The sequence below is a fragment of the Glycine soja genome, chromosome 18, assembly GCF_004193775.1.
Source record: "Glycine soja cultivar W05 chromosome 18, ASM419377v2, whole genome shotgun sequence".
In the NCBI taxonomy this organism is placed as follows: Eukaryota; Viridiplantae; Streptophyta; class Magnoliopsida; order Fabales; family Fabaceae; genus Glycine; species Glycine soja.
The window spans coordinates 44565105-44577922 of NC_041019.1; the positions used below are offsets into that span (position 1 = coordinate 44565105).

The 12818-nt window shown below is 35.3% G+C and overlaps 1 pseudogene; it reads left to right on the forward strand.

Moving 5' to 3' along the window:
* Positions 1-9496: 9496 nt before the first annotated feature.
* The window catches only part of LOC114397292, a 58516-nt pseudogene continuing 55194 nt past the window's right edge, over positions 9497-12818 (forward strand).

The window sequence follows — 12818 nt, forward strand, 5'->3', positions numbered from 1 at the left end:
GCCCCATTGGCGAGTTTGGGCTGGCATCGACACGTGGCAATGGTCTCACCAGTCATATTAGCGATTTGACCATGAGGGGAGTAGCCACTTGTATTGGCGATTTGCACAGCTAGGGCATCAGCTTTTGGCAACGTTTTTTTAGGGTTCAGATGCAGCTTTTCAGAGGCATAGCTTTTTTAGGGCATATAGCCAGTGGTATTGGCGATATGACATGGAAATAGCCAGTGCTACTGGCGAGATCACTGATATAGCCAGTGGCACTGGCGAGATCATCAGGTTTAAATAGGCGCTTCTCCCACATTTGCTGTGCGTTTTAAAAATTGCTCAGTTTTTAAAATTGTTTGCTCTTGATTTTCTGATAATTGTTGAACCTTTTCTTCTTCAAGTCAGCCTTCAAGGTTTGAAGTTCGCAATCAAATGTGTGTGGCATGAAATTAAATTTTTTGAACTAATTTTTTTGACACCGGAATAAAGTTTGAATGTGAAGTTTTTATTATAATTTTTTAATTAAGTTAGTTTTGTATTTGATGTTTTGTTGGTGTTAAAAATTTGTGAGGGTTGAAGTAAAAGTCTATTTAAAAAAAAAATTTGTCTCATCATATTTATTTGAAGAATATATTTAGAGTCAGGAAATTGTTTTGAATATGAAGTTTGTAGTCATTTTATAATTACATTAGGTTGGTGTTGATGTTGTGTTAATGTCTTAAAAATTCATGAGCCTTTTTTGAAGTGTGTTTAAAATCCAAAATTTTTGTGGCATCATATTTATTTGAAGTAAGTATTTTGAGTGCGGAAAAGTTTTTTAAATATGAAGTTGTAGTATTTTTTTAACTAGATTAGGTTGGTGTTCATGGTTTATTCATGTGTGTTAAAAATTTATGAGCCTTGAACTTCAACCCTGTTTAAAATCAAAAATTTATTTGGCATCATATTTATTTGAAGTAAGTATTTTGAATGCGGAAAAAATTTTCAATATGAAGTGCGTAGTATTTTTTTAATTAGATTAGCTTGCTGTTGATGTTTTGTTCGTGTGACTTTATAATAATAACTTGGTTGATGCTTTGTAATGTAATTAAAATGTCTACTTTGAAAGCGTTCCTTTGTTCTGCTTTTTTAATTTTTACTTTTACTTTTAAGTTTGTGGCATCATATTTAATTAATGACCTTTATTTATTTTTAAGTTATTATTGTTAAGATTAATTACTACCTTTTGCTTCATTGATGGACTATTTTGCCTTTAAAATTAGTACCTTCAAATCGTTCAACTTTTTAAAGTCTCTTTCATCATATTTAGTTGAAGTTAATAATTTTTATTTAGAATAAAGTTTTAATGTGAAGTTTCAGTAAAGAGGTTTTTTGTGATTAGATTTTTTTATTTTGAATTTATTATTATTATGATTAATTATTTACAATAGTGTTTTTGTAGGTACATGATGAATTCAGTTATAACAATGTTGTATTTCAATGGAAGGGTATATAAGGAGAATGATGGTGTAATATTTGAAGGCAGTAAAAAAGCGATTCAGATTAAACGTGGAATTAGTTTCAATGCTTTGAAAAAAAAATTGGAGATAAGGTAAAGTTAGAAAATAATGAAATTATTTCTGCTATCAGTTGTAGATTTTTAGTTTCTGGAAAATATGTTGCTTTGCAAATTTGTGATGACGAAGATGTTGAAACCATGCTTGAAAGTTTTCAACAACAAAATCAAATGTCAGTTTTGGAATTGTACATAGAAAAGGGTGTGGCTGGTGGTTCTATGTTTCATTCTGCAAATTCTCTTACATCATGTGGAAATAATTTATCTAATAATGAGGCGCAACCGCCAAGAAATGTGAGCAACTTACATGGTGATGAAGATGATGATGATGATGATGATGATTATCTTGTATCTAACTCATACGTTGAAGAGTCTTTAGACGAAGATGATAGTGTTGACGGTATATCTGATATAGACGATGAAGTCACCGACATGATTCAACCAGTAAGAATTGTTCACCTAACAGAATGTATAATTTATTAAATAAAAAAAATAGGTGAATACATTTATCATTTGATGACAATTGTATTTAATGTTAAATAAGTATGATTTGAATTTTTTTTTGAACTATTAGGTGTACAAGGAATTCAAAATCCATTTTGGAATGATGCTTTGCATTATAACAATATCAACTGGAGTCATCCTGATGAGGAAGACATTTGTGGTTTGGAGATGCCATCGAGTTTTAATGTTGGACAAGAATTATATGTTGGCATGGATTTTGATACTAAAGATGCGGTAAAAAATGCACTGAAACAATATGTTATGAAGGTGCATCAAAGTTTCAAAGTTGTTGAAATCAAATCGAACAAGTATGTCGTTTGTTGCTTGAATAAAAACGCAGAGTGTCCTTGCCTGTTCTATATGAGGGCAATTTTATCTAAAAAAACTGATTCATGGAAAGTCACACAATGGGGTGGACCACACACATGTCTCAATATGACCATGACACAAGATCACGAGAAGCTTGATTCAGATTTAATTGCCACTTGTGTAGTAGGTACGTATTTTATGTTCATATTATGCTACTTTTGCGTTAATTGTCATTTAAATTTTGTTATTTTATTAATAGGCATGATCAGAGAAGATCCATCAATAAAAGTTTCTTTGATTCAAGAGAAGATTAACAGTGAATTTGCCTACAAGGTGTCGTACAAAAAAGCTTGGTTGGCGAAGCAAAAAGCCACTGCACTTGAATACGGCGATTAGGAAGAGTCATATGTGAAACTTTCGTCGTGGCTAACACACATGCAAAATCATTCTCCTGGATCATATTTTCAAATACTACATGAAGATTTTATTGTTGGGAATACGGTTAGTCGCGAACACCGTCAGTTTCATAGAGTGTTTTGGACTTTTGGTCAATGTAAAGAGGCTTTCAAGTTTTGTAAGCCAATCATACAAGTTGATGGCACACATTTGTACGAAAAATACCAGGGGACCCTCTTAATGGCCACATCACAAGATGGAAATGGTGGTGTCCTTCCTCTAGCATTCGCCGTGGTCGAAGGTGAGATGTTAACAACATGGTCATGGTTTTTGGCACACTTGCGTGAACACGTGACAGATAAAAATGGTATTTGTCTCATATCTGATCGTCACGCGAGTATAAAGTCTGTTGTTGCTAATGAAGCACTTGGTTGGCAACCTCCCCACAGTTATCATGTTTACTGCGTCCGACACATAGCAAACAATTTCAATCGCAAATTCAATAATGCCAAACAAAAAGAAATGTTGAAGAAATTGGGTAAGATTTCATTTATCATGGTCACGTTAATTTAAGTTGCATGTATACTTAAAATTGTTGTTGCTAACTAGTTTCATGCAGGCTACACTCCTTGCAAGCATATTTTTTTTTATCAAAATTTAAAAAATTCCGTCAACTGAGTCCAGCCATTGCAACATGGATTGATCGCATTTCAAAGAAAAAATGGACCATGGCTTATGATATAGAAGGACGTCGATATGGCCACATGACAACAAACCTCTTAGAATGTATAAATAAGGTATTGAAGGATTGTCGCAACATACCGATAACAGCGTTGGTCAAATCAACATATAGTAGGTGTCAAAAGTACTTTGTTGATCGTGGCCGCCAAGCCCAAAGACAGTTAAATGAAAGACAAGTATATTGTTCTAAGTTTGTTAAAGAACTTAAAAAAAATCAAGAACAAGCTTGTTCACATATCGTTCGCGTGTATGATATCCACTCGACAAGGTTTGAAGTAGAGGAGACTTTCAATCCTATAATGCAATGTGGCGGACAAAAGTGGGCAGTTAACTTCAATGGTCATTATTGTCAATGCGGAAAGTATTTTGCGCTTCACTATCCACGTTCACACATTATTGCAGCTTGTGGTTACGTGAGCATGAACTACTAATAATATATAGATGTTGTTTACACAAATGAGCACATCTTAAAAGCTTACTCCGCACAATGGTGGCCTCTTGGGAATGAAGCAGCTATTCCTCCTTCTGATGACGCATGGACACTTATCCTTGACCCAACTACAATTCGTGCGAAAGGTCGGCCAAAATCAACAAGGATAAGGAATGAGATGGATTGGCTCGAACCATCTGAGCACCGACAAAAATGTAGTAGATGTGGAGCTGAAGAGCACAACAGGCGTCGATGTCCAATGCAATCTGACCATGGGAGTTGTTCATTTAATTGATTTATGTATGTTAGACGACTGACTTGTATTGATTGAAGTTCTCTTGAATGTATTTAGTTTGTGGTCTTCAATGAAATCGTTAGTTTATAACATTAGTTACTTTGGTTTCTCTACTAACCCCTAAACCTTAACCCTAAACCCTAACCCCAAACCCTAATCCCTTAAGCCCTAAGCCCTACTCCCCTAAACCCTACATTTAGCATGTAATGAAATAAAATTAGAATTTGAGCAAACTAGAAGGTGGAAAAAGTCCAGACTGATGCATGTAATGAAATAAAATTACATTTAGAAGTTGAAATAAATGGAGTGGAAATAAAATTACATTTAGAAGTTGAAATAAAATTACATTAAGTGTCAAATTCAAATGAGAAACATAGAACACAAAATTTAAACAGAGACATGAAAATCATTCATTATGATGTCTGTGATGACGTGAGGATATGCCACATGGTCGATCCCATCTTCACGCTTGACGATCAGGATTTCTTCTGGCTCGATGTCTCCCCGCTTCTACTTGGTTAGCCTCAGCAAAAAATTGGTGACGCAAATCAACACCTAATAAGTCACTCATATCAGGTATTGCTCCGGGTACATTCCATTGCGTGCCTAATGGGGCGTTAGGTGTTGCAATTGGGGCATTGTGTTGCTGTGAAGGGGTCATAGTCGGCCATGAAAAATGAGGATGTGTTTCCACAACACCATCGAACGAATGTTCGCTTGCAAAAGTATCAGTGTGATGACCTTCGAAAGGATATTGAGAAAATGTTGGTGGCGTGTAATACATTCCATGGCCACGGTCCACCATTTGTTGCGAATATTCTTCCGCTTCAACAGCCTCCCTTCGTCTGCCTATGCCTTGAGTTTCAACACTTGACTGAAGAATGTGAAACTCTTGTGCTGGAAATTGACGCTCTGATGGTAGACCATGTGACACGGGCTCAGTGATTCTCTCTTGCTCTTCGGATAAAATCGTTATCTTCTCCACATAAGGCACGAGATCATCAACTGGCCATGTGTTCCTCCCTTGTGGTGACACCATATACTATAATGGCTCTGCAACTTCAGCCTACAATTATTAGGGTGAGGAAATTAATGCCGATGCTTTAAAAAATAATTTGAACTTAAATATTCAAAAACAAATAAATACCAATGTAGTTGTGTTTGAGTTGTTCGGGTCAACAAACATCTTTGTTTTTCGACTATACCAAACCATGTAGTCGGGGTTAAAACTCAATAAGCCCTCTTGTCGAGGATAAACGTCGACCCTAAACTCATCTCGATTGTTCCATTGACTGATAAATGGGGCGAACAGTTGTCCCAATTTTCATCTTGTTTGCCTTTCAACGTTATGCCATGGATATTCACAAGTTGCGAAGGACACCCGGGAATAGGTTGTTGCATTCCAAATTGTCTCAAAACTCTATCGGGTTGGTACCACTCAACAACATGGAAACAAATGAGTGACACCACGGCGCACCATGCTACACTTCCAATCAAACAAATTGGAGGCAACGCTGACATAACAGTTGTTGTGTAAGGCTCCCACAGAAACTGCATATAACAAGACAATTGTTAATTTTCACTGAAACATGACATATTATTTATTATTTAACCAATACATTACGATCTTCTTACCTCATGTCATTTCATGATATCCAATTTGCGACGAAAAACTATCAGATCATCATTGCCAATATGCTGATTTCCACATCGCAGCCACCTAAAAAAATATGAAATCATCATTGCCGACACGTTACATTATTAATTATTTTCAAATGAAATCAATTTTTTTAAACGACTAACCTGTGTCCGAGGAGTTTATTTTCTATTATGAGAGAAGTCCTCTTTGGAGCCAAAGTTGTGCATTTTTCCTATGCCCACAGTTGGATTAAGATGCACATATCTCCGATTGATTTAGTTTTGTAATCGGTGGCACTGCACATCTCTCTATATTAATAAGCAAGCACGGCAGGTCCCCATGCATACGTGCTACACTGTCCAAAGTCACGTAAAAATTGCAGGTACCTTATGGAAACTTTGCTACTGCCTTTGTCAACAAATAGGACACCTTCTATGAATTTAAGGATTCATGCATGGGTAAACCTTTCTAGTTGTTGTACGTTGCCATCATGGTTATTTAACTGTGAAAATTGGTGAGCCAACCAACTTAGTTTAACCACACTACCTTGAAGTTCACCCTTCTTGTGGTCTGACTCCTAACAATTCTTCACATAAATTAACCCAATCAAGATTTGTTGAACCAATTAATGGTGCCCCATTCACACGGAGACCTAACAAAATAGACACATCTTGAAGAGTAATAGTACACTCTCCACATCTCAGGTGAAACATATGTGTTTCGGGTCTCCATCTTTCAATCAAGGCACTAATTAATGACGAATTTATTTTTAAGTATCTCATCTTCATAATCCAGTAAAAACCAGATTGCCGAAGTAGAGGAATAATTTCCTCTGGTATTTCTTCTTGACCTTGATATGTGGGGACAACTCGTCTGATGTGTGATTTTTTGTCTTCTTCCTCATTCCAAATATGTTCTGAAACATGTTTGGCTTGCATCCATAAAACGTCACCATCAATTGAACCAGACTTAATTTGTATATTTGATGAACATGACAAAGAAGATGCCATTGATACCGCAAAATAAAATATAATATAATAAGTTGACAATAAATTTTATACATTACTTGTAAAGAAAAAAAATTAACTACATTTACAAAAAAATAATTAAATATATATACCACATAATTAAAATTTGAATAAATAACAGAATATATATTTGAATAACAAAATATATTATACAACTAATAAAATTTAAATGTACTCTTCAAATAAATTAAAATATATGCAAACATAACTTTAAATAATTAACAGATTATATATTTTTAAATTCAAATATTTCAATAACAAAATATATTATACAAATAACAACATTTAAATATATTTTATAAATAAATTAAATTACATGCAAACATAAATTTAAATAAATAACATAATATATATATTTGTAGCCAAAAATTAAAACAATATATATACAAAATTACTACAAACTAAGGTATCATATAACTAGCATACAAAATTTAAATAACTTAATTATTATTTAAATATATTTAAATAATAACTTACACTACCTATAACTAAAACTATTTTAGATACCCACCAAGCACAAAATTTAAATATATAACATAATTTAAATATAAAAAATTATTTAAATATATAAAACATTATTTAAATATATTCTATAAATAAATTAAATTACATGCAAACACAAATTTAAATAAATAACATAATATATATACTTGAGGCCAAAAATTAATACAATATATATACAAAATTAATACAAGGTATCATAAAACTAACCTAGCATAGAAAATTTAAATATATTTAAATAATAACTTACAATTGGACCACAAGTAAAACTAATTTAACATACAAAACTAATAACTTAAAATACCTATAACTAAAACTAAACATAACGTACAAAACTAATAACTTACAATAATTATAACTAAATTATCAAACTAAACCTAATTTACCATTTAAAACTAAAACTAAGGTAACATAGAAAACTAATAACTTACACTACTAATTTACTATACCTAAATCTCTATACAAATTTTATAATATCTAAAATAACTAATTTAATTATCAGAATACAAACAATTAAACAAATAAAATAAAAAAGAATTAAACAAACTTACCAAGTTTTGAGAAAACTGGAAGTGGAAGAACACGTTCTTGTTCTAGGAAAGCTTCACTCCAACACCAACACCAACTGCTTCTTTCTTGCATTTAAGTGAATGCTCGTTTAGGGGGAAGGGAGGGATTTATGGACCTCAAATCGCCACTAAAGCCTGCGATTTCCTCCAACATCAAATCACCACTGAAGCCTGCGATTCTGCCTGCTGCTGTTGCCTTCACTGCACCCTGCTCTTTTGTTACGCGTGCCTGCAACCCTGAAAAGCTGATCCCCCCTAGCGCAACTCGCCAGTCAAACTGGCTAGTCCCCTGCATGGTCAAATCGCCAGTGCAAGTGGCGAGACCACTACACTCCACGCCACGTGTCGACGCCAGCCCAAACTCGCCAATGGGGCTGGCGATTTCCTTCTTCCCTGCATGCATTTTACGTAAAAAACAGACCCATGCAGGAATAAGTTTTAAAACAACACCATTTGAGGAAAAAGTTTGGAAAAGTAGCCCATTTAGGGCAATTTGCCCCATGTAGGACAATAATGCAATGCACTTATTATTCTCTTACGTGACATAATATTTATCACTTCTTCCCTAATATTTATCATCCCTAAAATGATAGCAACGTCCGAAGTATGGGATTTTATAATTTATTTGGTCCAAGCAAAATAAGGGACTAGCGAGAGTTAGAAGTCACTTGAGCTAACAGTGCCATCTGGCATTCTAGCCACCCACCAACCCAAAAGCCAAAAAAGGTTAAACCCACCTACATCGCACTCTTTTCTCCCTCACCTTCAGCAACTTCCCCTTTTTCTTTGGTAGGAGTTCTTACAAAACTCTACTCTGTAGCCTATAGGTAAATTCAACTATTGGAGTGGTTCACGAAGGTGAAACGATAGACCATGGGAGCTGTCAGTTAAAAAAATGGACTACATTTTAAAAAACTGTACTACTTTGATCATTTTAAAAGGAGATTACCCATTTTAAAGACACATTTATTTTAAGATTGTATGTATCTTATACTGAAATGGAGATACTTAAATACTCAAACTTAAACTCGAAATACTGATTAAGTTGTAAGTTTGAAATAATCTGAGTCAATTAATTCATTAGCTTGATGGTGAACTCATTTATTTACCATCCTCATTGTATTTTTTATATTTCGAATTTATATGCATCATTTTTATTAAATATGATTCAATATAATATATGATAGGGTTTTATTAACCTTTGTTATTCGAATAATAATTAATAGACCACTTTTAACAAACTTGAAGCTGGTATTGTCAATCTTCATTTATTTTTTTATATCTATATCTTTTAATATTAGTTGTTAATTGCTAGTATTTTTTGTTAATGATAAGGATTTGAATCCATGATTTTTTTTTTCTTTCTTTTTCTTCTTCCTGTCAAACTAACCTTATAACTCCCACCGAACCGTGATTGGTGATATGAGAATTTACAGAGCCAACAAGTATACAATTGGTAGTATTATTCCTGCTTTATATCCATATTACATATAACTATTTTGCGTTCTACCTTCCCTTGGCTTCATTGATTAGCAACAAAATTAATGGGTGAAACGAAGTTGAGTTTAAAGGACAAAAGATGGTCACTCCGTGGGATGACTGCTCTAGTCACAGGAGGCACTCGAGGCATAGGGTTGGTTTTTCTCAACTTTAATATTAATCTTATCTCTAATTAACCGGTGCATAGCTTAATTTTCTTTCACTGATATCATTTATTCCTCATTTTTATTTTTCATTTTTAATTAGGCATGCCATTGTTGAAGAATTGGCAGAATTTGGAGCAATTGTTCATATATGTGCACGTAATAAGATGATATTAATGAATGTTTGAAAGAGTGGGAAAACAGGGGATTTGATAGCAATATTGTTAATTCCATGGCTACTAACGGACCAAGGAGAACCACCAGGAGGCCCACACGCCTCAACGATTATGCATAAGCACCGACTTATGAAAAGGACAATGATTCATAATATTCCCACTACATTAACAAATTCGGTGACAACAAATTTACAAATTCTGTAATTCATTGTAATTAGTGTAGCTAGCCAATTATGGGAACAACCTTTTATGCTTGTTTTCATCTATAAATATCGATTATGAAATGAAATGAGGCAGAACAAACTTATCCAAATTATTTTCTTCTTCTTGCTTCAGTTCTAAGGTCTAATAATTGGTCCGACATGCCTTTGCCATGCCAAACCACAACACTCACCAAACCATCACCAACTGCCTTAAGGAGGCCGTTAATCGCCTCACCCAAGGCCAAAAAACTCTTGCACAAAACCATGCCTCACTCTCTCCATCCCAAACAACAATGAACAACAAAATCGATTCCAATCTGGAATGATTTTTTGCCCTCACCACCACTTTGACTTCCCCCAAATCTCCAACAACACCCACCCCACCATCATACTCATCGCCTCACATGAAGCATGATGTTCCCAATTCTACAGATAGGGCCCTATGAGTTGGATTTTTTAAATTTCACAGTTCTTGGATTATCAGGGCATACATGATCACGAGTTCCTCATGATGTCTTCATTTTACATGGAAGGACTAACCCTGTGCAAGTACCTGTGCATGTCCTGGATTGGGTTCCTCACTTTATGGCCAACAATGCTCCAAGAATTGTAGTCCCGTTTTGTGCCTTCCTTCTACAACAACCCTCAGGGAGCTTTGTTCAAGCTTCAGCAGTGCAGCTCCGTTAATGACTACCTCACAAAGTTCAAAAGATTGGCAAATAGGATTGTGGGTCTTAGTCTCCTTTCCAATTGAGCTATTTCGTCTACGGCCAGAACCCCGAACTCTGCGGCAAATAGGATTGTGGGTCTCGCCCACTGTTAATGACTATTTCTCTAACCAAACTCCAGGAAGATATTCAATGACCATAGTTGCAATTTTTAAACTCCACTGTTCACGCCGCCACCATCGCCACCGCCCTCTGGACCTTCCTCGTCGTCCACCCTGAGGGTATCTTTCAAATGCCTCTCAACAGAAGAAATGGCCATTTGTCGAGACAAAGGCCTTTGTTACCACTCTGACGAGAAATGGGTCTTAGTCACTATTGCAAACCTTGCCACCATCTTCTCATTGCGGACAGGGACAACGACTCACACACTAACGTGGTCCTCCCAGACCCTAATCCACACTCCATACCCCAAATTAGCCTTAATGCTTTATCAGGGATGTTGACACCAAAAACCTTTCAGATTTATGGTTCCATACCACACCACCATGTCATGATTCTAGTTGATGGCGGCAGCACGGACAACTTCTTCTAGTCTCGTGTGGCAAAATTCCTCAGCCTTCCACCATCATCAACGGTCGCACTTCGCTTCATGGTTGGTAGCAGTAGCATCCTCGACTGCGACACCACCTACCCTTAGGTCCACATCTCCATTCAGGGCCACACCTTCACCCTCAACCTTTTTAACCTACCCCTCAATGGTGCATATATCTTCCTAGGGGTTCAATGCCTGAAACTTTTGGGCCCAGTTACCACTGATTTCTCCATGCTAATCATGACCTTTCGCTACTTGGGGCAACCCATTACCCTGCGCGTCAATGTACCCCTTCACTCGGCCACTGCCTCGACCCAACAGGTCAAAAGACTTGCCCATACTCAAACCATTTATGCCCTATTCCATTTATCCTATATCTCGGACTCGACCAAACCCTCATCTAGTCCGTCACCCCCTAGGAATAGATTCCACCCCCAATCATCACCTCTCTTCTCTCCCAATTCGACCATGTCTTCCAGGAACCTCATCACCTTCCCCCCTTATCCCGATATACATATTTATATAATAATAAAATACATAGAAATACAGAATTACATAAAAATGGATTTTATTTTCTAAGCATACAAGAGTTCATGTGGGTAAAAGGTTCACATCTACGTTAAGCAGTGGAACAATATAAAGTAACATGCTCAAAACGTTATGCAAATAATATCGAAACCCATGCCCCAATGCCACATTCTATCAGAGTGTTGTGTCCCAGCATCCTCTAGCACGAGGTTTTTTAAAGTCATCCATCTAACCATCTGCTCCCACGAACACAAGGTTCAAGATCATCACATGATCCAAACACAAACAACACATAGGGAGTGAGTTTTACATTCCTAAACAGGTAGAGATAAACGAAAGCATACATACATACATACATACATATATATATATATATATATATATATATATATATATATATATATATATATATATAACAAGCTCAACTTAGCACAATTCGCATTATTTTACCACTCATTGTGTAACATCACTTCTCCCAAGAATTTAATCACAAAATCACATTTCACACCTTCACATCAATCATGTTCAAAACAACACATCTCAAGTACAACATAACATCTCACACTCGCACAATTCATTACTTACCATGACTTAACAAGTCACAATGATCATTACACAGGCGTTATGCAATAAATACACTAGGTAAAATCATAGGAAAACCAGTTAGGGTCACTCCATTTTGTGAGGATGCTTCAACCATATGGGATGAACATAGGATTAGAGGAACATTCAAATAATTGTAAAGATAATAAAAATTGTAGAAACACTCCAAAACTCATCCAAATTGATCCTCTAAGGATCCCTACACATATTCTCACTACTCCTTAATTGTGAATAACTCATCCCTTAACACTTAAGGGCTCACATGTGTTGTCCAATAGCGATAGCGATTGATAACTGTTAATTATGAGTATATTTTTGGGGGTTAAATTATTTAGCAATTTGTAATTTTTCTCTCTTAATTTTTCATTTTTGAGCAAGTAATTGTTAAATTAACATCATTTAAGTTTTTGTGTAGAGAATATTAAAAGTGATGAATTTATTATGCTTAGTGAG